The following is a 26,601-nucleotide window of genomic DNA, read 5'->3' on the forward strand; positions in this document are numbered from 1 at the left end:
TTACATGATGCTTACATTTGACTGAATCTCCTGTTATGGCAATCCTTCAGAGACTTAGAGACAGGCATCTTATTTGTGGATCCCAAACATGCTTAAATAGCAAAGCACTCTGCCCTGCTACAAAACTGACAGTTTTGCTTTGGAGCACTATTCTCTGGGAAGTTTGCTGCTAAAAACGCTGACACCTCACCCATTAGGCAGCAGACTTTCTGGACTGCAACGATGACACAGATGCTAAAATTCCACTTCACTTCCTTCAGGCACCCAAAACCTCTTTTTTTTTTTTTTTTTGCAGATTGAGGACTCAGCTATTTAATGGGCCATGAGCCAAAAAGGTTCTGTAAAATGCAGAATCCTTTTTTTGGTTCCTTTTTCCTCCAGTGAGCAAGCTTCATACACTCAGACTTGCTAGGTGCTTTGGCAATGCTGAGATCTGGGGCACTGCAACAATGTTTAATCCCATTACTAATGCTTATTTTAGAATCTGCTTGTCCTGAAAGACATGATAGTGATCTTAATTATTGTCTCCAACATGTATTTGCCTGAAATAATTATTATACTTCATTCCTATAGAGACAATGAGATAAAACTCTAATTTCATTTTATTGGCCCCTTCTATCCATCAAGAAATGAGTTTCTTGTGAGAGCTTTGAAGTAGTCCCCTTCACGGATTAAACCCCTTGAAAGTACAAGAACAGAAGGGCGGGGTGTGGGGGAACTGAAATAATTTACATCCCAGCAGACATGTAATGGGAATCAACAATGCAACTAGACCTACATGATGGTTGAGAGGAAAACGTTGAGACATGCTATTCAGCATGGAAAAAAAGTCTTCTTTCGCTACAGCTTTTAGCTCAGGAGACAGCTGAGGGCTGCACTAAGTCAGAGGAAATAAGGACCAAAAAGGAGCTTCCCTAATAATATTTTTAAATAAATAAATAAGTAAATGAAGCTTTACTGGATAAAAGAACATCAGATGCTTAACTGTCACTTGGCAGGCTGCCAGGCCAGCTCAGGCTCACAGCATCAGTGTCAGTCGCATACAATGTGTAGAAACAGAGAGCACAAACTCCATCCAAGTAGTGGCTAGATTTGATGTTAGAGCTAAGCAAGAAGTTTTACTCCAGATCTCCCCAAAATATGAAAAGCTTCATGCTTTGAATTTTGTTAAAAACATTTCAGCCACATGTTTCTCAAATGACAGGATTGTAAACCGGTTGATACATTTCCTTCCAAATGAATACAGGCCAATCTTCTCTCTCTTATAAACATTTCAAGCAAGATAGAAAAGAAAACCTACCCATCAAAGGCAAAACTCAAGAGCTCAAGAATTATATAAGCTGAGATTACAGTAGCAAGGCTCTGTGTACAGTTGAATGCAAGGATGGATCCCACACAATCCTTGGAGCTGTCTCCTGGGATAGAAGGAGGGGTTTGGCCCAGTCCTGTAATTCTAGAAAGCTAATGGTTTCCCACAAAAATCAATGGGATCTTTAGTTTTTAGGAACTTGAGCATAAGGAGCTCAGCATCCTCACCTGAAGCTGACAGAACAATTGCTCTGAACTTTATGAGCAACTTAATTGATCTAAAATTTAATCATATCTTTAACTCTTGAGTCTAACTGGAACCAAAAGTGATGAGGGCTGTGCTGAATGGATGCTAGATGGTTAGGATACTTTTAAATACAGATTAACACATCTTGAAAGAATGAAAGATAAGCACATAAAGAACCTGCCCAAAACTTCTGTATGTGCAGAATGTAGGTTTTGCAGTGCTGGGTCATATGTAACACATGTGGCGTGTAATATAATCCTTCTTATCCACCTGTCCATCACACCTATAGCTATAAAAATACCTGTTTTCTCTTCCTCACGCTGCATGTTTAAATTTCTGAGTGTTTAATATCCACACAAGCAGCCATCCTTTTTTTTTTTGAGGCACAGAGATAGAGACACAAAGCCTGTGCATTACATCTTCCCCCACACACTCACACAGACTTTTGCTCTTTCTGCTGTCTGGCCTAAATGATCCTGAAATAAAGATCTCTCTGTCTGACAGCAAGTGGCTGCTCTTTTTAGTGAGCCTTCCCCACTGTACTGCAGCCTCGCTACTACTGTGCTGTAAGAAAAGTATATTCACTTCTTCCAAATGCAACCTAGAAAGCCCAAACAGTAGGAAACCTCCTACTTGGTATCATGCCAAAGAAAGCCTGAAGGGAAAAATGGTAGCTTACAGACAATGGAATGGATGGTGTTGGTCAGAAAAATGCTATATATGATTACATTATCACAAGAAATGCAACGCAAATGGTAATCACATGTATGTCACCAGTGCTAAATATAAATGTGTCAGAGGCCCCCTGTGTGGAGGAGGTCCAGCTGATATTCATAAGATTTTGTGCTTCAGTTGTTGATTGAAAGGTTTCAGTCCAGCTTAAAGGTACGTGCTGACACTTTCACTGTGTTTTCTGTAAGGAAAGGCTCATATCCTCCATAAAAATCATCTTAATCGTGCAGAGAGCAGGCAGCTCGGGGTTCTATACCCCACAGCTTTCATAGCTACTCTTTCTATGTGATCTCTCACTGGTCCTGGGAACATTGTGTAGCATTTTTCTAAGCTTGCATTTTGCAGATCATAACCTTGCACACTCCAGCCTGGTGCAAGAGGAACATATGGTCCTATGAAACTATCCAGTTCTTCAAAATTCTCAGCAATCACATGATGAAAAGTACCATTTGTGTTGCTGTGTGAAGAGCAAAAGGCAAACTTGCCTTGCAGCTTTGTGGCACTGATGAGAATTGATGGCTTTTATAATATCAATGCATAAGAAAGCACAGCATTGCATTTAGAAAGAAATTAGTAATGTTGTTCAAGTGCTACAGCCCACAGGGGCCACACCATCTGCCTGCTGGGGTTCTGCCAGGAACCATCCTGGGCTGTGACTTCCTATAGAAGGAATTGTGTCATTTTTTAAGGAAGTAAAAAGTCATGCACCAGTAACAAGTCATGTTATACAACATGGTTTCAGGAGAAGTGCCAGTACTGTAAAATCAGTCAAAAAATAGGTAGAAGTAGAATTACATCGGTCACATTTCGAATCCCTCTGTGATTACTGTTGGCAGTAGGCTTGCAGATACAAGTGACTTTTGCCCTTACTGACATTCAGTGGCTTCAAACCTTACAAAAAAACGGATCCCATCATTATATCATGAACAGGGGATAAAACTTAGAAGCAGCTGTGGAACCAGACCTGTTATCTTCCCTCCCACAAATGATTGTCCTCACCGCTAATTTATGAAGCAAGGGCTCTGACAGATGTCAGCTATAAAAAAAACAAGCTTAGCTCACAGACACTCCTCCCCTCTGCTGTTGGCTCTCCACCTGTCCCATGTTCCCACCCTCTGGGCAGAGCCAGGAGAACTGAATCTCCACTGGCACCTTCAGCCACTGCCCTTCATAGCTTTGCACCATTGCCTAAACTGTTGCTAAAGGGAGCAGATGCACATCTGCTGTTGTCCTGAGTGAGAAGGATGAACCTCCACCACAGTTCAGGTGTAATGGAAGGCAGTTAAAACCGACACCTTAAACACCCCAGTGGAATTAACATAGAGCTTTTTCTGAACAGGTAATTTCTCTTTTGTGTGCAAATTTGCACACATCTCATGGGAGGTGAAACAACTTTCTTACTCACAGCCAGACATTCAAATAAGATATGCAAAACTCTGTCCTTCCCCCATTACATTACCAGGAAAATACCAGCACTGGTATGAACAATGCCTGGTGTTGCAGTACTGAGTTTACAGTAGTTTAGGCCCAGCTAAGCAAATATGAATAGAAACCGTTGCAAACTGTTCACATCATACTAAGTTTGAAACTTAGGAAACTCTCAGCTAAGCCATGTGCATTGTCAACAATTCCCCTCGTAGCCCATCTTGCACAGCTCGGGGAAATCCTGTGCAGTACCTGTAGAATTTCTTAAGGAGTAAGCATGAGTGCTCCTTTCCTCCCCCATCCCACAGGAGCAGAAAAGGGAATGGAAGCTCCGACGACACTTTTGTTTCTGTGCTCTTACATAATTGCATCGTGCCTTTGCAGAGTTCCTCCTGCTTTCAGCGTGATCTAACCCATTTGTAGGCTGGGAAACCGAGATGGGGAAAAGGTATGTGACTTGCTCAGGGCTATGCAGAAACCAGTGGTGGAGGTGGGAGGAGTACTTACAGGTCCTGACAGAGCTGCTGCTGAACCCCTACAAGGCTCCACATTCCTGCCATTCTTTGCACATGCTTTTTAAAACCTGAAATGTTGCTGCATCACGGGCTGACCATCCAACTGCACCACCTGCTCCCTAATGAGCGCCTCGCCCTCCAAGGTGCACAGGCAGACACTGGAGATGTTTCTCACTCTGCTTTCAAGATTGATTTAAGATGTCTGGAAATCGTGCCCACCACACCCAGCATATTCACTGACCAGTGATTTTTCTTTTTGGTAGCCTTCCCTAACCACAGGCCTCATTTAGGCATCATCCACTGAGTCTCCTATTCTTCTAAAATCCTGCAGTAGATTCCATTTACTAATACTAACAGGAAATCCCATGAATCTGCCTCATGCCCTTTCACTGACTTCACAAATCCAATTGATACAGATAGAGCCAATTTCTGAAACTGCAGCTGTCCACACTTACAAAGCTCTGACTGTTAGATAAGAAAGTGCCAGCTGGAACAAGAAGTTTCTCCTACTACTAGATGCCACACTCTTAGCCAAGCGGGCAGCTGTCAGCTTGGGTGGCGGCAAAGCTGCATAAATGGGAAACCCTTAGATCCAGTCCCTTATGCTTACCCTAAAGCGACTGAAAAGTCCCACAACAGGAAGAGTGAGCAAAGCCCAGTTCCAGGAGAATGCAAGTGCACTTGTTTCAGAGTTTCCAATTCCCTCTCCATACTGTTTCATCCCTTACTGATTACAGGAGCTAGAGCCTGAGGAGAGTGCTCTGTTCGGGCCAAAGAGCTGTACCGGCCCCTCTTTTGAGCTGAGAAGGATCACGGTCTCAGCTTTCCTGACAGAGAATTTAAAGGCCTCTTCAAGTCTGAGCCGTGTCTTGCAGTTCATAAAGTTAACAAGTAGTGTTACGACTATTTTGGCGGCTTGTTTTAAATCTTACATGAATTTTAATCTACACGTGGTTAGAGATCCCAAGATGTTTTAATAAACAGATGCCAGACATTACATTGAGAAGTGAGGAAACAGGCACAGTGGTTGGCTCCATCAACCTCAATCCAGCAGAGCCAAAGAGAAAATGTGGATTGTCTCCCACTGTGTGGGGTTGGTAGAAAGAATTTGCCCCAGCCCAGCCTCCCCATGCTATGAGACAGTGAAGAAAGCTGAGCCGGAGGCTCACTCTGCCTTCCTGAGGGATTTCATAGGTGTGCAATACCTGGCAAGAAGATTTCAGAGAAGTGACAAAGACATTTACTTTCAGCAAAGGTGGGCCTAATCCTCTGTCCTCCACAATTATTCCATGATGTGGCTCTGCTGTGTGTCACCACAGGCTGTGGCTATATCCCGAGTATCATGAAAACAATTTACCAGTCCTATGTGGATCACCACTTCACCTACCCTTGGTTCAGCATGTGACTAAACATGGATGAAGAAAACCCAGGTCACTGAAGATACTCAACAGATTCCATCCATGGCTTCTTACTGGATTCCTGGTTTAAAGCCGGTGGCACGACACGGCTCACTGCTCTTAGCTGGAGAAGCAAGCAGGACTCAGCTGGTTTGAGGCACTGCAGTGATGCAAAGCACAGAGGTCCTTTTTTCCCCGGACAATCAGCAGAGCTCTGCTTTTTTCCACTGCTCCCCTTTGACAAATAGGATAAACAGGACAGTGAAAGAAACTGTCCAGCTCTTAAATGAATCCTCCATGGACACTGACAACTCCAGAAGCTAACTTCTGTGTAACACTCTCCTTACATTGGAGATACTAATTTATCTATTTGTGAGGTTATTGCATCTTATTCGATTCAAAAGACACAAGAACCTCTGACAAATACTTTACAAGGCTGTACACCTTCAGTGAACCTTTAAAAGCTACAAGGAACTTTGTATTTCTTCTTTAAAGTAACAAAACTGTCTCCTGAAAAACTATTTAAGTGCCAATCTGTTCAGTATTGCAGTTATGCTATTTCTGAATCCTTCACCCACTTTTCTGGAGATATCTCAGGGCCAGTCTCTCTCCTCCCTCAGCTTCACATCAACCACCAAGAGAGTTTTTATAAGGGTTTGTAAGTTTTACCCCTGGCATATAGATTTTATTGAGATTTTTCATCTTTTAACTTTCCTCCCAAAAAAAGACCTTTTCAAAGCATCTTTCCTACTCAGTAAATATCATCAGTCGAAAAATGTACATTGTCTAGTTCCTCAGGATAAGCTGGGAAGAACATTAAACCACTAGCCTTTAATAACTTTGAATTATCTATGGGGAGCTTTGAGATCAGTGTGAAAATAAACAAGTGATTTGATTTCATACAATAGTTAGACAGATAGATACCTATCATTAGGTTTCAGAGATCTGGAGGCAGTAACAAGAACAAGCAGCCCACACATCTGATTCTAAAGCCCAGAAATCATAAAAGCACTGAAAAATCCATAAATATATACATATATAAAAATAGGTCTCAGATGAAGCAAAGAAAAATTGGATTTTTTATGAAAATAAATGAAACACTGTATAAACAGGTTGGTGAAGATGCTTTGGCATCTATAGTTGTGTATTTCTTTTGCTCTTTATCCTGACTCTTCTTCACTATAATTTACTGAATGGGTAACGTATCTTCAGGGAAAAAAAAGCTATCAAAACCTACCAGATAAAGAAATAAATAGAAACTAAAGACCAAATAGTAAATATAACACTCAGGTTTTTTTATAACAGAGAGTTGAAGTATGGATACATGCAAGTTACTTGTATGGAATGGAGACTGTGGCTTTGTGGGCTTCTTGATATAAATAATCCTGACATAAAAATTGCTATTCTAGAAGGCTTTGTGGAAGGGTTGAAAAAAAAAAAAAAGCTTCTCCTATGCAGACCTATGTAAGCTGTTTAATAACTAGGAAGAGAGGTTTTGGATGGAAGCTTTCTTCCCCAAGCCTCACCCTTTGCAGACTTCTGTCTCGTTTTGTAAAACTGATTTGCCGTGTTGTTTTAGAGGAGGCAGCTGAGCAATCCGTTTCACTGCCTCTCTTTCCCATGGAACAAATCCTCCCCAGCCCTCCTGCTGCATCCTGACAGAGATTGCAGGCCTTTCTTTGCTGAATTCTTTCAATAATGCTGTAATTGCAACATTAGGAGAAACAATTAGGGCTAAAGGGAGTTGCTTCTGTATGCCAGATCTGCTTAATAACTTAATTAAACAAACAGAAATGTAATTATAATGTAAATATTTCCTTTCTTTAATTCCTAGACATCCTAAGAGAGAGAATGTTGCTGAAATCATGTAAAATTATTGAAAGCCTTTTCAGTTCCTTCACACTTAAAAACCATTTCACTGTCTTCCCACACCTACCCACTTGTAATACTCCACCTTTAAGATCTCAGAACCATCTATCAGACAAAAATGCATCTTTGGAAATTAATACCCCAGATAGTCAGAAGTGTTTATAAATGAAAAGGAACCATGAGGGGTAAATTGCACTGTAATTTCTAACTGCAGATTTCCTTCCTCAAATTATTTTCATTCAGCAGGTTTTTTTTCTGAGTATAGTTTCAAATTCTGGCTAAAAAAATGAGACACATTCTGATTGTATTGTCTATTGGCACTTCTACAGGCAGTCAGTGATGATGACCCTACCTCGTGGCTTTACACTGAATAAACTCTAATGGCTTCAATACATTTACTCATGATTTATATCAGTTCAGCTGGGATCAGGCTTAAACTTATCATCAAAAGAATATTCCCCTTCTGTTTTCACTGGGGAGTTTTCCTTGGCTTCATCAAAATAAAATCCTGAAAACAACTTGTTACTCACAGTTACATAGCAAGAACAGTAAAAATCTAATCAGCAGTGGTGATAGAATCCTGAAACAACAGCACAAGTGATACCATCTCAGGTCAAGCATTACGAAAAAACCTCTCTAAACTACTAAGAGTAACAATGAAAAGTTTGCTTCAAATTAGGAGTTAAACTCCTACTGCCAGCTAGATGTGACCAGATATTGACAGTGATTTTAGCTTTGTTCTTCGCCTGAAAACCTGCCAAAAGTAAAATCCAGAGTGTAAATGCACAAACCTGCCTAGTATGGACTCGTGACTAACACAGTCTTGAGTTTTTTGGGGAATCTTCACACAAAAGCCTTCAAGAGTTCCTAAATCTAAACAAGACACTAAAAAATTCTCAGGCAACAAAAGAAATAGAAAGTTACAGTTGCAATAATTATGTCCAGAACAGATTTTCTGGCAACATCTTCTTTCATTTCACCATCTCCAACCCACTCTTTTTCATACATGCATGTGACTTAACTTTATGTGACAAATATATATGTGCAGTAATTTTCCTTCTGATATCTCCTACGTTTGCTGAAGACCCGCATTTGTCCTAGTTACCTCCTACATCAACTCAACACACATGCTACAACACAGCATGCCAGCAAATGGTCATGTCATTAACTCTGCATCTCAGCTGTGGAACGTGAGACACAGGTGTGTATTATGTATAAGGAAAAGCACAGGAGAGGAGTTGTATGAAGAGCATGTAAGAGAGTTCAAGCAACCTAAAACTGACAGAGGAAATGACAAGCTATGCCCCAGGAAAAATAAAGGAACATCATAGTTTACTGCTGAAATTCAAATAACCTATTTGCTAAAGCTGCAACTGCATTCCTCTCACAGCAGTTAGCACTGAGAGAGCTCTCAGCTGGCAAATGCTCCAGCTTCTGTAAGAGGCTGAGCTTTGTCCCTTGGTCACACAGCCTGTCAGCTTTCACAGAGCAAAGCCCTTTATTTTATGATGCCCTTGTTTATGCTTACTGTTGTTATTCACATCACCACATAGTGCTCGAATGTGCTCATATACCAACTGCTGGGGGAGTCACAACCTGTACACAACCTTGCTTTTGCTGTGTTTGGACTGTGAGACACACCTCAGCCCCAGCTGAAGTTCAGAGGGCTCTACAGGGAGCTGAGATCCTGGTTTGGGAGCTAATTAGAGATAATAGACACACCAAAAAGGAGTATGGAAGAAGAGTAAGAAAACTGATTAAACCCAATGTTGATACAGACCAGTAGTACCCTTAACCTGATGGTGACAAACAGAAAAAAGAATTCTGTATAGAAAACATGCTTATTCCCAGTTCTCTGTTTCTTTAACATTCCCCTCCTTGTCTTCAGAAAAAAGTGACCCTGGGCTTACTGCCATTGTTGCTTGCCTCTTTCCCCTCTTCAGACCTATTCTTGTTCCTCCTCATTTATAAGGAATTAAGAGCATTAGAAGTTTATATTTATCTATATAGTTATACACATATTCCACTGAATTTCCTCAGGATATGACTCTTCCTTGTTGCATAAACTTCCTTCCCTGGACTTCTCTAGCTCTATCATTCTTTTTGCTCCTGTTCAGGGTGCAGCTGTCAGGGGCAGGAAGCCTCAGACTCTCCTGCTCGTACACAGATTGATCAAGGTCAGGAAAGGGGTAGCTGATACCTGCTGCCTCCTACCCTGCCTCCTGCCTTCTCAAACCTTTCACATCAAAACACACAAGTCTCCAAATAGCCTGGTGAGCTTTCAAATGCAGAAAATGATGAAGCAATTGCTGTAGTAAGATAAAAACCCATCTCTGGAAAGGATATCAGTTATGGCCCTCCCAGATATGGCAAGAGGTGACTAATGGGCAAAGAAAGCTCAGGTGACCACTCCTAGCACACAAAAACTGCAGTGGGTAATAACAACGATGAGGTTTCTTCTATAAGAAGGTATGCAATGGATGTTCTTGAATACTGCAGCTGCTGTATTATTGCTACATTATTTCAAATAATTATTGAAAATATGATTAGGTAAGAATAGATAAGAAATAACTGATCTACATTACACATACAACCTGTTGAGCACTCCTGCCTTCCAAAGTTTTGCAGATCCGTACTTAGATTAGAAATTGGCTCTTTTCGTAATTAATTTTCCTTTAACTTGGAATAAGGACAAGTGTCGTAGGAAACTTAAAGGAAATGAAATTATATAAGTTTTCACTCATTCTGTCAAGATGACAAGAAAAAACATTTTCATGGTTGTTTGCATTTTTGCTTGAGTTTCTAAATGTTCCATTTTGGAGTTCTGTCATAATAAGATTAAGAGAAACTGATAAATGCTGAAAGAAAGGAATGTTATGAATAGGTTAGGGGAAAAAGGATAACATAGCTATGCTGACTGCAGATAGAGACATGGAGATCTGTATGAAATACAAAAGAATCATCTTCTATCTAAGTGCTCATCAAAATACTTCTCATAAATGAATCATCACAGTTTCTGAAGGGTGAAAATTTGCCATTCAATAGAACTGGGTTTGAACTGTGAAATGGTGAACTGGAACTGAAATGAACTTTCCCACGCTAAAGAAAATGCTTACATCCTGCCTGGTCAGTTTTAGAGAAAAGTCAACTACATCTTTTGGATGTAGAACCAAAAGTCACCATCAGGGATTCTCTAATCCAAAGCCTCCATTAGACCTGTCTCTGTAGACACACATTTATGCTCATGTGACAAAACATCATCAAGAATCATTACAAGAGGTAGATTCTGTAAGGTGTCTCCAACTCCTCATCAATTTCACATGCAATCTGATGGGCATCATAAACTTAGCACCTTGCAGGATTTGACCTACCTTGAGAAAGCATCACTGAGAAAATAAAGCAGTGCTGTAATTCCTATCAAACTACAATTAGTTGTATTTCCTTTTGTAATCTCAAAACCCTAAGAGACATGCAATCTTGTCATTGAAGCAATAGGATAATTATTATAGCACCAAACTGTTAAAACAATCCTCTGTTTCCCTTTGATGTTGAAAGAAGGATTAATTCAAAGACATGCAAAAATTAGTGGAATTTAAAATACCAAACAAACATAGTCTAGTCGTGTCAGATACAGTGTGTCTTTTATAAGACATTTCCTAGCTTGCCCAACAACATTGAAGCCCCCACAGCCTCTTCAGATCTACTCTCCAGGATAGTTAGATTATCCAAGAGTACAGCAGAATAATTAAACCACACCAATTAAAATGGATGCAACTTAAAGAGCTCTTTTCTAAAGCATTGCTCTATATCAACCAACTCCCTCTAAGCCATATTGAATATAAAAGTAACATTCTATCTCAAAAAAATGGAGGGAAAGGATTTCAGGGTGACATCACATCTTAAAGATCATTGAACTGTCAAAACTCTTCTGAACAGGACAAATATGTGTTTTTCTCCTGCACATGAGGTCAGACATAGAATTATGAGACTGTTGCCCTACAATTAGCAGAAGTCTCAGCAAAGTAACCTACTCTTCAAGACTATATCAGCTCACTGAACTTGCACCTTTTCAGCAGTGTCACAATGGGTTGACACTGGCCATTTGACTGTACCAGACTTCTCCCTTCAGGCCTTGCAGACACCCATCTTACAAATGCTGGTGCAGGTTATCATTTGTAGCAAGTGTATGATTGGCATTAGTAGTATGAAAATCCTTAAAACATGACCCATTCTTTCCTATCACATTCCATATTCAGCAAGTAATACCGTGACAAATACTCTATTTCCATTGGGACAAATATTTTTGTGATTTGAGTGGTAACTCCAGTGCTTGCCCTCTGATGATGATTTAGTCCCATCAATTATGCCATGGATCTTAATGTACTGTTATGCTTATCTATTTCTTACCTTCTGTGTCTGTCTGTAACTGCAACGACCTGGATGAGGGGACAGAATGTACCCTCAGCAAGTTCACTGATGGCAGCAAACTGGGAGGATCGGCTGATTCACTAGAGGCTGTGCTGCCATTCAGTGGGATCTCTACCGGCTGGAGAGTTGGGCAGAGAGGAACCTCATGAGGTTCAACAAGGACAAGTGCAGAGTCCTGCACCCGGGAAGGAACAACCCCACACACCAGGACAGGCTGGGGGTAGAACTGCTGAAGAGTAGCTCTGCAAAGAGAGACCTGGGAGTCCTGGTTGATAATAAGCTAAACATGAGCCAGCAATGTGCCCTCATGGCCAAGAAGGCCAATGGCATCCTGGGATGGATCAAGAAGAGTGTGGCCAGCAGGTCAAGGGAGGTTCTTCTCTCTCTCTACTCTGCCCTGGTGAGGCTTCATCTGGAGTCCTGTGTCCAGTTCTGGGCTCCTCAGCTCAAGAGTCACAGGGAACTGCTGGAGAGATTCCAGCGCAGGACCACCAAGATGATCAGGGGAATGGAGCATCTTTCATACAAGGAAAGGCTGCAGGAACTGGGGCTGTTTAGTCTTAAGAAGAGGAGAGTGAGGGGAGATCTTATTAACATTTATAAATATCTAAAGGGTGGGTGTCAGGAGGTTGGGACATCCCTCTTTTCTATAGTAGCTAGCAACAGGACAAGGGGTGATGGGATGAAGCTGGAACACAAAAAGTTCCCCTTAAATATAAGAAAAAATTATTTCCCTGTTCAGGTGAGGGAGTCCTGGCACAGGCTGCCCAGAGGAGTTGTGGAGTCTCCTTCCTTGGAGGTCTTCAAGACCCAACTGGACATGTTCCTATGTGACCTGATCTAGGTGACCCTGCTTCTACACGGGGGTTGGACTAGATGATCTCTAAAGGTCCCTTCCAACCCCTACCATTCTATGATTCTATAATACTCATAATATTTCTCTACCATTCCAAAAATATCCAATGTCGTCATCATTTACAACAGATTGCCCCAAAAGTCCTGAAATTTAATGTCATGTTTTTACTTTCTCATGGAGAATGCTATTCCATGTCTACCATGTATTTTTAAAGATGCATCAGAGATACAGATTCTATTCTAGGATTACAGAAACTGATCACCCTCTGTGAATTGAGTAAGAAATATATCAATTACATCAGGATCAATATGTCAGCCATTAATTTTTTTGGCAGATATGTATTCAATGTGACCCAGAAAGCTTTAAATCTTACAAATTCATTATCTGAGCAAAACAGATACAATTAATTTTCCTAAAATGAAATATAGAAGCACAACTGGGCTCTGGAACACTGAAGAGTTCCATCTTTAGGGAGAGTAGGTAGCAGCACACCATAAGCAGGCCTGCAGTGTGCATGGGCCACATATATGTTATGTAGAAGGTGGGTCTATCTGGTCCTATCTCAATCCACCCCACATTAGGATGTGGATCATGTCCCCCATTCCCGTGCTTGATGGAAATGCACAGCTGCCCTCAGGCTCATTAAGCACTCATACATTATGCATTACCAAACTATGGAAGGCAATCACTTTCTTCACTTATATTTTTTTCCTTATGGTTATTTGTCTTCATTCCAGATTTTTTTCTAACATGTAAAAATCTATTGTCAATTGTACAATCTCCAGTTGATGGTTTAGCTGTAATTGATAGACATCTAGCAGGTAGATTATTACATGTAATATGAACCTAATATGTATCTATTTTGCTTTCATTTAATTTATATCTAATACTTAGAAAAATGAAAATCTCTCAAATCGGTGGCAAGGAGATCCCAAATTGCTAAGCCCCGGGACTTTCTGTCTTTCAGTTTGCAGGGTTCAGGGAGCATTTCTGTGGACAGACACCTATGGCACCTCTTATGAACCTGACCCAAGACCACTGATGTCTCTGTGAGTATTCCCATTTAATATAGCAAACACTGACTGCATCATGGCCCAGCTGGCTGAAAGAGTAATGTATTAAAGATGGAGAGGTGGCACAGACCAAATTGTAGCTCACTGTCTTACCGATAAGGTGCAGACTTATCCCAAAGTGGCAATGGATTTTTAGTTTTGATTTCCATTGATAACTCCCTGATTAACTCATCAAATGATGAGTTCTCTGTGAAGGGATGACTTGCTTCATATGTGTAGGACATCAGATAAAAAGATCCCCCATTCAAACAGCATACATACAAAGGTCTTAGAGATGCTTAGCACGTAACCAGATAATTTGTCCCAATGAGGTGTAACAACAAATCAGGTATTGGTTAAGGTATCCTACTTTTAATCATCTGTATATTTCCTCTCATGTGATGTAGCCACACCAGTTGTGCTCAGTTTTATGGGTTCTGATGTGTTTTTCAAGCCAAGAGCATTTCTACACTCAGAATTTTCCTATGTAAACTTGAGTGAGTCTCTTGACATTTTCTCTGTCCAGTTGTACAGGTAAGTTAAAATTCAGGACCCAACTCATCAAATCAGACAATGTTAATTAAGTTAATGATGATGATGAACCTTAATTAACTGATACTTATTGAGTATTCTGAGGTCTGTTGATGGAGAGGATCATGCTTGATATTGAAAACCCTGTCATTCATTCATTAACTATGGTAGAATTTAATTTTGGCAAATACAGACCTAAAATGAGGGTGGGGGATGGAGAAAGATGTCCTTTAAAAGTTTTCTTTTCTTTTCACTGTAGGCCTGCATGTGACATGGTTGCACTTACAAATTAGCTCATTGACCAGCGCAGGCTTGTCATTTGAGGCCAGCCATTGCTATTGATTCTGAGGATCATTTGATTCCTTCTAAGAGGCTCTTCCACCATTTCATAATTAAATTTTCCAAGCTTCACTAAATAGGACAACATGGCTAGAATGAAGATAATATACAGCATATGTACTGTGAAAGCATAAAACAACAGCAGAGTTCCCTCTAACAGCCACGAATAAAGGACATTAATCATATTAACCATTAATTTGCATTTACAACAATTTTGTTTGAGGAACTTTCATGTTCATGTCTCTTTGGTTAACACATGTCTGAGTACTTTATTCAGCTGATATTCATTATGTAGGCAATCATTCTTATTGTATGTATGGTCACTCAGGCTACATCTACAGTTGCATGCTAAACAGCACCAGTATTCCCTCCTGGGCCTTTACTTCAACCAGTAAGTTTGACTTCTTCCACACTATTAAACCTTTTCACTCCCCAAAATTCACTGGCCACTTCCAGTTGCCTACTAGGAACAGCCCTTCATATCTCTCTGGCTTGCTTAAGAATTGTCCAGAGCACAAGCTGACTCAAGCCATGCCAGGTGCCATTCCAAAAAGGTAATATCACAGGAAAACAAGAATATTGACCACTTCTATGCTTTTTCCTAGCAGACATAAGCTCTATGACATCATCCCCTCCCCCCATTATAAAATGCATGTCCTTAAATTCACCCAAATTGTTCCAGTAAAAACATTAACCTTTTGAAGTGTATGTGCACTAGTGTTCAAGTCGAAGGCATGTTTTTGAGAGAACCTCCTCCTTCCAATGTCCCCAGTTACCACATTTCAATAGCTATAACACATCAGACTAAGAGCAGGGACTTGCTTCCATTCAACCAAAACAAAAAAACACCAAAAACACACTAATGCCTTCCAACTAATAGGGGACATTCAGCCCACAAAATTACTCCCACTCATAGCAGACAAATCAGCCATCAGCACCAGACACTTTGCTCTATAGATATGCTCCTGTCATGTTGCACTACATGCTAACATAGCCACAGCCTCCATTTGCAGGTCTCTTGCGTTAAAGCTTGTGTACTAAACTGGTCTCAGACCCCCTGAACTGGTATCTCCCCAGTAAGAACACTGAAACTGCAGAGATGAGCAAATCAGACTCGAAGAGCTGGAAGTCATTTAGTCACTTCGAGGAGGACCACTCCTGGTGAAGCCTGTAGTGCCCTCTAGTTTGATTCCCTCTTCAGAACAGACTGGCTTCAATTCCCCTGTAGCTACAAGAAGTTCCTCACTAGACCAAAAGGTTAATGCTGGCCTTCAGTTTAACTTCCCCTTATTGCAGATGAATGAGTTCCACTGTTGCCAGAGACAACTGCCACCCAAGCTACAAACTCTGGACTTGGCCTTTTATAACTTACTCCTGCATTTCATCCTGCAAAGTAAAAAAAAAACAACTTGCAAACAGTCATTTATAAACAAGCTCGGGGCTGGACTCTGTCGATACACACAAACAGTGCATATAGTGTTACCTATCGTATTGTATATAATGGGCAGTCTTTTGCAGGAGAAGGGGGAGTTGCAAGTGTGCTTGACACTTCCAAGTTTGTGTCGTAAACTGACTTTAGGTTTCTTTGGTTTCTATAGTACATATTTTCACAAATTTTGGATTGGATTCAGCCTGTTCCACTGAACAAAACAGTTTCGCTGCTCTAAGACCAGAGGAACACAGTGGTGAATCAGGCCCTTTATTTGACTCCAATGGCTTACTTATCAGGCCTACTGCAAACTACCTATTGAAAGCATGACAGCAAGCACTATGCTCTATAGTAAGCATTTGGAGTATCATGGCCTAAGTACAGGCCAATATGAAGAGGTCTTTTGTTCAGGAAAGCAAACTGTACACTGTTTAGTAAGCCACACTCCAAATATAGTATCGATAAAGCACAGCTAAAATCAACTATTGGCTCAACGGGCATTCATAGATTTTGTCTGAATTAAGCACGCTTGAATCTTTGGGCTACAATGCATTCACTCAGCTCTTTTCCAGACAGTTCATGCAGAAATCGAGTCGCCTGCGAGCGGGGATGGCGCAGTGTGCAGGGACTTGGGGCTCCGAGTGGGGAAGAAAAAAAATTAGACAAAAACCAAAATAAAAATAAACCATATGGAATCCACACTCAGATGCCTTTAAAACAACCACAAGCATTCTTGCTGCCTCAAGCTGCAAATGTCGTGAAACAATTACTGGGCTGGGGGACTTCAAAGGTTCACTGAGAGCAGCAGTTTTATTTTTCAATCAAACACAGGAATAGGGCTTTTTTTTCCCCCTCCCTCTCGCTCTCACTCTCTCCTCTTTTTTTTCTGAATGAAACAGCACCCAGGCTTCCTGATTTCAAAACCCCTGTTCCGCTTCACTTGACCACTCCATAACCTTAAGAGAAGCTCAAAAAACTTCAAAACAAAACTGTGAGTCATATGGAAGGAAAAAGACATTCTTATATTTCATTAAGGTTGAAAACTGCTGCATTCCTTGTTTGCAAAATTTACATGAATGAGCTTTAAGAGCTTGCAGCTGAATGCTGGGTAAAGCTCGAACTTCCATAAACTCCTGTTTACTTAATCGTTGAGTCTGGAAGGTGACTGGCAGTTATTCAGGAGGGGATTGCAGATTCATAATGCAGCATGCACAGAAACAGCTGGACTATTTGCCACTGGATAGCCTACTTAAACTTTAAAATTTTTGAAGAATCCATGGACTTTTATTTCGTGCTTTCATTTCAAAAAGGCAACAGTTTAACCTCACTCTCCTTGCAAGAGGTTTTGGCAAAGGCTGCAGGGTGCAGTGGCAGTCAACTAGAGCATTGGCTGACTGGTGGAAGCAGCTGTGCTTAACACCGTGGTTTCTGATGCCTGAAAAACACAGGGTATGGTTGGCAAAACAGATGTATGCCCAGCAGTCCAAATTCTGCATCGTGCAAGGCGCGTACCTCTCCACAACCAGGAGAATCCAGGCTGCTCCTGGAGGCCAGACCCCAAAGGGTTAAGTTGGCACTGACCCCTCCGTACAGAGTCATGCACACAAAAATCATGCAGAAATAACATGCTGCCCCCTTTGAAGAGAACTGAGTCAGATTGTTAAAAATGAAACTGACTCATTGTAGAAACAGTGGTCACTGGAATGGCATCTCCACAACTGCTGCGGTAAGAGAGGAAGCTGCCTGACCGCAACTGCCTTTGTGCTTATTCTAGCTGTTTAAGTTCTAAAAACCACAAAACCCCATTTGAAATTCCACTGTATAGCAAGGTTTGTGTAATGAGGTTACAATTCATAATAGGATCATTGAAAACTGAAACAAGCAGCATTAATATGTGGACTGCCTGCAACGATCTAGCAGCAGTGTGATGATGTCATTTTTAATTAAAAGTCTGTCCCTGTTTGATACGCTAAAAAAGAGTGCAAATCAGGGAATATGTGCTGATCCCATCCAGAGGGAAAGACTGTCAAGCAGCATAGTGGTATCACAGAGCACCCTGCGAGCCATATGGCATGGTTTTAATGGAACTAATTCCCACGTACTCTGCTTGTGTCACGCGTATCAGGATTCTGCTCCCACACTGAAAAGACATTAGTCAGAAACAGGGGGAGGGGAGGCTCAGTGATAGCCAGCATCATGTCCTTTATCATGTGGCACACCAAAAATGTGCCTGCAGCAGCTCAGAGATCAAGCAGGAATAGGCTGCAGGTTCAAGCAAGAGGACAGATCCTTCCTTCATGTAAGTCGACGTAAGTCCTTTGACCACACCAATTAAAAGCAAAGCAAGTCCGGGCCTTTTAACCGATGTGACTAACCAGCCTTGTGAAATATGAATTCAAAATGGATGCTACTTGTAGAGTTATTTACTCATCCACTATTGCATTTTCACCCAACATCGAATGACATGTCAAATAAGAGATACTCATCCAAAAAAAACCCCTCATTTTAGGACCAGATGATGACAAGTACTCAGCACTATTGATTCTCTTTCAGCCACTTTTGCTTTCCTCAGGGCAATTAAGACCAACTCTGGACTTCAGCAGAAACCAGATATGTTCCTATGAGTGTCAGTGGCTGCTGAACACATTTTACACCTCACATAGATAGGGCACTAAGGCCCAGGAAGCCTGTCGTTAGTTCTCTGAACTGCCTTGAGACCAAGTAAGAAATTCTTCCTCAGCTAGATGAGAGTTACAGTAATGAAGAGTGTCACAACTTGGGTGAAAACAGGAAACAAAAGATGACCAAGAAAAAGTTTGTTTTACATAACTTCCATTTCCATGTTCTACAAATATTTCAGAGTTAACTTTGCAGTTGATGTAGAATTTTATTCTGGGGTTTTTCCACCATAAATTACTGAGTCTGGGTCCAAGTCATGCAGACCGTTATATGTACAATCCTTACACCAAGCTGGTCTGCAGACCTCTATTAAACCAACAAGATTTATATTTCCTTTGTCACATTTCAATGTAAAGTTTGATGCAAGGGTGTACATGGAGCTCGGAAAAACATTAAGAATTGATCAAGATCAGAACACAAACTTGGGAACCATTAACATAAGGTTTTCACATTAGGTCTTAGTTTTATAGAATCCTGCCCTCCCTTAGGATACACATCTCTGTTAATATCAGGGGTATGTAGCTGGGAACTTCATTTGGACCAGTAGCTTTATTTCACACACTACTTTAAGCACCCCTGCCAGTTCCTCACACAATGAGGGACCGGAGAAGTCTATAACCTGCCCCAGGTATCTCCAGGTCTCCAAAAACCTTCCTTGTTCCCTACTAAGAACTAGAGATATTTTCAAAAGTGTTCAGCTTTAGCCTACCTGGGAAAGACTCAGGCCTTTCAGTGCTAAGCACCTGGAACAACTCCAGTCTCCAAGCACCATCCTATGGGATTCCTTTTGGTGAGACAGAAACAAACAGGACGGGTCTCTCACTGCAGCAGCCATGCATTTAAAGTCCTACGTGTGGGTGCATGTGGCTGCAAGCACACACACATCTGTATGAAAGGGAGAGGGTGCATTTAACCAACTTGCAAAGTCAGTGGGAGGGAAGAACTACCAGAGCATTGGACTCCACATGTGTAATTTCCACAGAGACTTGGAATGAAATATGCTACATCAGACCTAAGATAACAGTGTTCGAATTCTTATTGACCCCGATCACTTTAAGCCTGTTGAATGCTGTACTCCATATATAAGGTCTAAATTACACTTGTAGGATGTTTCTTGTTGATACTGAATGCAGTAAGTTTTTTTAAGAACTATTATTTCCATCTCAGACCACACTGAGCAAGTCCAAGGTCAGACAAGTCAAATGTGCTAGAACAGGTTGCAGTGAAAAGGGCTCATAGGGTCACACAGAATTTTACTATTCAACTCAAGAAACTTGGCTATTTGTCAGAGAATACAAAAGCACCTATCTTTTTATGCTAACAATTGATGTAATGCTATGTAACTTTAATGTGAAGCCAAAAAGGGTCATCTGAAAAGAAAAATCTAAAGATCTATCTATCCTACAAAAGACAGATTATTATTGCTACAAACTTTATCCACTCAACTACAGCCTGGTAAACAATAGGGAAGTGCTGTCAAAGTTGTTCTTTTGTATGGAAAAATATTGGTTGGAAAATTAAATATAGAGGTGTTCTCAGTGAATGTGAAGCTATAAATAAAACACTGAAGATCCTTAACATCAGTATAAATTTTCCCACCCCTGTTCAATCTCGCCTTACCTTGGAGGCATATTAAGAAATGAAACTGCCAGGATGTTTCTGCATGATACCCTTTTTGTCTGTTTCACAGCTAGAAAGTGAAAGGCTCAGCAGGTTAAATACCAGCAGAGTAAAGTATTTTATTCAGATATCAGTTGCAAAGATCGGGGGAGGAGGGGGAAGGCAGTGAGGCCTTTCAGCCTGCAGTGCCATGGGAGAAGAAAAACGAGACAGCAGAAGTGTGTGGTAACACAAAAAGAATGTTATCTCAGCGGAGGGGAAAATACTTTCAAATGCATAATTGCAAACACATACCCTCAGCAGCTAACCCAGAGCCCTCTCAGACTGCAAAGCTAAGAGTTTGGAAACTGGCCAAAGTATCAGTTTTATTTGAGAGATCAAAGTGGTGAAAGAGAGAGAAAGAATAGCATCAAATATGATTGATAAAAAGTATTGCTTTCTTTGATTGGTTTCTGCCTCCCCCTCCCTTTTCCACCTCATTCTTCTCCCAAGTTCACTAAGAAGAATGTCAGATCTGTGGTACATCCAGCAACACATGCCTGCATGTGAGATGTGCCTATAGGAAAACACCTGCTTACTACACATACCTGCTTAAACTCATTATGGACACACAGTTGCTACTCGCTGCAGGTAACCGCTGTTAGACAGGATACAACTATTTGAAACACTTCACAGCTTGCACATGCACACATAGTGTTTTACATTACAATATTTGGTTGCTTTTCATGATCTTCCTCATCCTGCTGAGCATCCTGCTTACCTCCATCGATTATACAGGGACTCTGACCTGTGTGAGTTGGTGCTTTTCACTATCTCTAGTCCATAATTATCTTATATCCTCTCTTATTGTGCACACCAGCTTTGTATAAATATACTGAGGAAGATAAAAAGGTTATAATGGCAACACCGTTGAGTTTATGATTCCTTTCACACAGGTAAGAGTGTTTTATCTTAAGCATAGACAACCAGGGCAAAAACCTTAGAACTATAAGGCACTTTCACAATCGATGAATTCATTACTAAATGCTCACAGGAATCATAGCTGACGGGCAGGTCTAAGGTTATACTTAGACCCATCTATTTAACAATATTATACAGGCCAGGACCTGCAACCTGTGTACATAGTCACTTTATGTGTGCATACATGTTGTGAAATCAATTCTTCACATCAGGATTGTGCAGGCTGTGGAGATGACATTTACTAGAACCACTTACACGAGCAAGAGTTTATTGCAGAATAAGAGGCAGGTCACATCAGAGGAGTTCAGAGAAAGAAGCCTGCAGAGATTACTGGTGAGTAATTAAATGGGAGGAAAAAATTGGAAAAGGGTATTGGTTCTAAGGCAACACTAAGAAAAAGAGAATTTTACAGAGAAAGGAGTAGGCAGCTCTGAGTTGTGACAGGTACTTAGAGGAAAAGAGTGGAAAGAAGACAAGAAAACCACAGCAAAAGGGAAAGCAGAGAAATAGGCCAAAGATTTGAAAGGGAACTAGAAATGACCATAACTAGGCCAAGATATAGCAGGTCTTTCTGTGGTAAAGATGAAGGGGGAAAAAAAAATCCCTATATCTCAGGAGATACACATATTCAGGATGATGAAATTGGTCATTAAAGCAGACCAAGAAGATACAGGAGACCAGGTAGGATGAGATCAGGTAATAAATATCTCAGCAACAAGGAAAGAAGGTTTTTTTTCAAGGAAGGAAAAATTGTCCACAGTAGTAGATTTGAGCAACTCCCTTATGGATTTGATAAACTCAGTCTTAACAAGACATGGTTGTGAGCCTGGTTCATTAATCATCCAGCCATCTATCTAATTCTGCATCCAGTATCTCAGAATCTGCAATAAGTCAATATAAACCTGTAGCTTGGAAGAGGAAAGTGCTAGAAGGAGGACAAAGAATAGGACATGGATAAGAGGGAAGTGATGGGTGGTAGGGATAGGGTCACGTACACATGGTTAGGAAAGATGCAGAAGGCAGAGATAAAATGGAAGGGGCAAGCACATCATGAAGGAGGAGTACAGGAAAAAGTTTAAAAACAGCCCTAGTAACAGCTTGTGTCAGTGTTGCAGCTTTTTTCTCTTTCTTTCTGAAACAAAACCATGTATCACCATGGCAGAGCCAGATCAGGTGTGCTGTGAAAGAAGGAGGATGTACAAAAGCTCGGATCACACTTGGTATTACTAATTTGACAGATGACTAAACTCTTCCTTTCTTTAGCCCACTTCCCCAGCTCTTCGCACATCATTCATCCACGTGTGTTGGCGTGTACCAAGAACTGTGAGCAAGCTGACAAGTCAAGTGTCTTCTAAGATAGAAGGCCACAGAAAAACATGTAGGTAAATGTGATGAAGCCGTTGGTTTTGGGATACATTCAGCCAATTCCACTGTTTCTTGTCTTGGTCCCTTTAATGTTTAAACATCTTTTCATTTCCAAGCACTAATTAGTCTCCACAACACTCCATGAGATAACGGAACAATTAGTATTGCTTCCATTTAACATGGAAGAGAGTTAAGACGAATAAACAATTTAACTACACCACAGGGAAAGTTAATTCCCAAAGCAAGGATTTAGATGAGATGAGTTCTAGTTCTATTCCCTACCCTTAATATTGTTTTTCCTATTTCACTCAAAGCAAGATAGATAACTGTCATAACATTTTAGAGCTGTAGCTGTTCTTCATTCATTTTACATCCTACGGTTAATGAGTTATTGACACAAATGGAAACTGTACAGACTGAGGGTGTCAGTAGCCCATCACTCTCTTGTCTGAAAAGTAGGCTTGAACTGTAAAAACTACAAAGTTAATATAAAATTAATAGAGCGGAAAGAAACAAGTGGACAGCAGACAAGAAGGAAACGGCAAATACAAGGAAAGAAGCAAAGATCATACTGAAACTCATGAGAAAGACCAAAATATTTCAGAAACTGAAAACAAATGGCCAAAAAGTGTAGGGAACTAATGTGAGAGGAACCATGCAATGGAGAACAAACCAAGGCTGTGAGCTGCAAGGAAATCCAAGCTAATACAGAACATAGCACGTGTACACTTAACAGCTCCAAGACTGTGAGACAGCAGGGTACCACACACTCTTAGCTCTCTTTAGAGTTAGTTAACCCACATATTTAAAAGTCTAGCAACTGCAGTTACCAGGCAATAACACACTAGCATCTGCAAAGCACATAATAGCATGCAGTACTCACCACAGCATAGTTTCAGCCTAACAAACAAGTGCTGTGTCTGAGGAGGTATGTAGAGATGTCAGAGCAGCAAGAAGTACGTAATTACAGCTAGACTGCAACCAACTTCCTGATTTAACTGTCTGTGCTATCCACCAGGTTTTGATCAAGAGGATTCTTGGCATTTCAACAGAGCTTTTCATACAATCTTTCATCGGTTTCATATACCCCTCTTATTCCATAAGAAGTATGGTGAAAATGAGGCAAATTTCCCTGAAAACGAGACTGCAATGAGAACATGGAGTATCATAATCCCTGTACCTTGTCCAAGCCAACCTTGCTAACCTGGAAGTGGACCTTTTTTTTTTGGCTTGTGACATTCTTCTAACTTCTGTGTCAAGAAATGGGCTGAAAGTGTCTTAAATCCACCTCCCTTTGCTCACACAAATTGCCTTCACATATACTTACAAAGGTACAATGAAAAGCTTTTGATTAAGAACAGGCAATTCAGTAAACCTTCCACTCCCCTCTTGTCTGTGCATGAAATCTAGGCATCAGAATGTGTTACCTTTTTTTAGGTTCTCTTTATGGCTTCTTGTTATACAGAAAGAGTAACTGGTGGGTAGCACGTTGCTGAAAACAGGTAAATCTTTATGTATCACCTCGGAGGCTTGAGAGTCAACTAAGAGATGTTATGGTTGAATTAAACATAAATTTTCAGCTTATCCTTTCTTTTTTCCCCTCATTATTTTTAATTGCTCGATATTTTGCCTGACAGTTGCTTCAGTGGCAGAGCAACCCTAATACTAGGGGAAAAAAGGGGAAATGGCACATGTAATACAATGATGATTGAGCAGAGGCTGGTGGTGGGGGCTGTCAACTAAATATCCTGTGAGATACTTTGGTGGCTAAACCTAAAGTTATTATGGAAGGAAGATAAATGGTACTCATGCTGTTTCTGGGAGATTTTTCTGTCTCTTATTTAGATGATATGCACATGATCACAGGTCGGTAACTGCCCATGAAACACATGCTGATGAACTCTGAGATTGATCATTTTCTCTGAAAGGAAAAGAAGTCACCCATTAGTTTTAGAAATATAACCAGGAAGCAGCTTTGTGCACTTAACAGAAATCAGCAACAGCCTCTGCACCACAGAGATTCATTCTGGATGACGTTTCAAGCACATAAGGTCCAATAAAGTTGATCCCAATCTAAAGAACACAAGGCCATTTACTCCTTGAACAATATGAAGGGAGATTGAAACAAAAACCTCTCATTTTGAAAATGGCTTGAATGGCTGGGACTAAACAGCAGAGGCCATAGCAGCCCTAAAGTTCGGAATGTGAGCTGTCTAGGCTTCTTTAGACATAAACCCTCATCTAGGACAAATAAATTATTATTACAACTAGGTTTAGGAGCTGATTAAATAGCTCCTTATCCAAAGCTCTCCTATTTTTCTCATCCTGTTCTGTCCCAGTTATGATACATGAATAACACTACTGCAAAGTATTGCAAAAGAAAAGTTCATTTCTGATGAATTGCAGACATTAATTTACTTATGAACTTAATTTGGGACTGTCAGTTCAACTAATTCAAAGTGGATATGCAATGTCCTATCTGGGTAAATAAAAACTATTTTTCAGTAGCCCCAGTGATAGTTCTTGCACAGGACTTCAATAAGGGCAAAGTTTAGGTTGAAAATAATTGCCCTCTCTCAATAACCTCTTAAAAGTTTGTGGATAGAAGGCACAGGTGCAAATATTTATACAGACAACTACATCAAATTGTGGCTGCTAACAAATTAGTATAAATTTTCTTCTAGTCAGAAAAAAAAAATCATAAGAAAAAGTGAAATTAATTCTTTGCAACTTACAGTTCCTCTGTGACTGAGCAGCCACCCAGATACTTTATCTATGCAAGCCACCCTAAGTACCTAGAGAAAGTGCTCTAGTGTTGACTGAGCATTCTGAAAGGTTTCCACTGGAAAGTCAGCTTTGCAGAGGGTTTATTTTCACAAGAAATGTAGAGGCACTTTGGGCCAGTCCTCTCAAAAATGCTCAGGCACTCTAGAATTTACCAAAAATTCCATAACTCGTTCCCTAAGTGACAGCTCCAGCCCTTTGGATGCGTTACCATTTGAGGTTACTGCCATAATACCCTCCTGTGCATTAGCACACCTAATCTACTGACATTTCACATGTTTTCCTAACGTGGCCATAGTCTCAATTCAAGTCTTCAAGTCCTTGTCAGTTTGACAAGAAAAGAAAAATATCATAATCTCCAAGTAGCTTCCCAGCAGCCTCCTTTAGAAACACCCAAAGGTGTCTGAGACATCTTCCCAAGCAAATAAGAGCTCCTTGGAATAAACTATCTGTGAAGGGGAAAGAAAAAGTATCGTGGGCAGAAAGAGAACTACATTTAACTGAGATGAAACAAATGTGTCCTGTGAAACAGGAAGAAAAGGGGAGAGGGGGCAGTGGAGAGGGCAGCAGACAACTCTGACTTGCTCTCACTTTCCAGGCTTTGTATTTATTTCTGTCATGGATCTGAAAAGGCAGGCAGCAGACTTTGTAGAAGCGCCTTATGAAATGGGGTAAATAATGGACCCCAGATGCCCTTGTTTCCTTCATTATTCAGTCTAGGCCTTCAAAGCTGTTTTGCAGTGTGAGGTATCAGAGGGAGGTAGAGTGTTCTGTTAACAAGATTTCAATGAGCTTTGGAAGCAGGTCCAGGGAAGCTGCTGGAAATGTTTCAGACATACAGTACTTTTGTGCTTTTCTGACCCGTATGTAGTGAGAAAACAAGGGACAGAGGGTGCCTTGATTTTTAAGACAACATCATCGAAACAATACGTAAACAACAGCGACAACATTTTGTATGTATGTGATCCCATTAATGCAACGTTCTTAAAGCATCCAAAAAGCATCAAATCATTAAGCCCAACAACATTGCCCCAAACTGAGGCGCAAAAAGTTTAGAATATGTAT

Source organism: Colius striatus, chromosome 7, assembly GCF_028858725.1.
Source record: "Colius striatus isolate bColStr4 chromosome 7, bColStr4.1.hap1, whole genome shotgun sequence".
Classification (NCBI taxonomy): domain Eukaryota; kingdom Metazoa; phylum Chordata; class Aves; order Coliiformes; family Coliidae; genus Colius; species Colius striatus.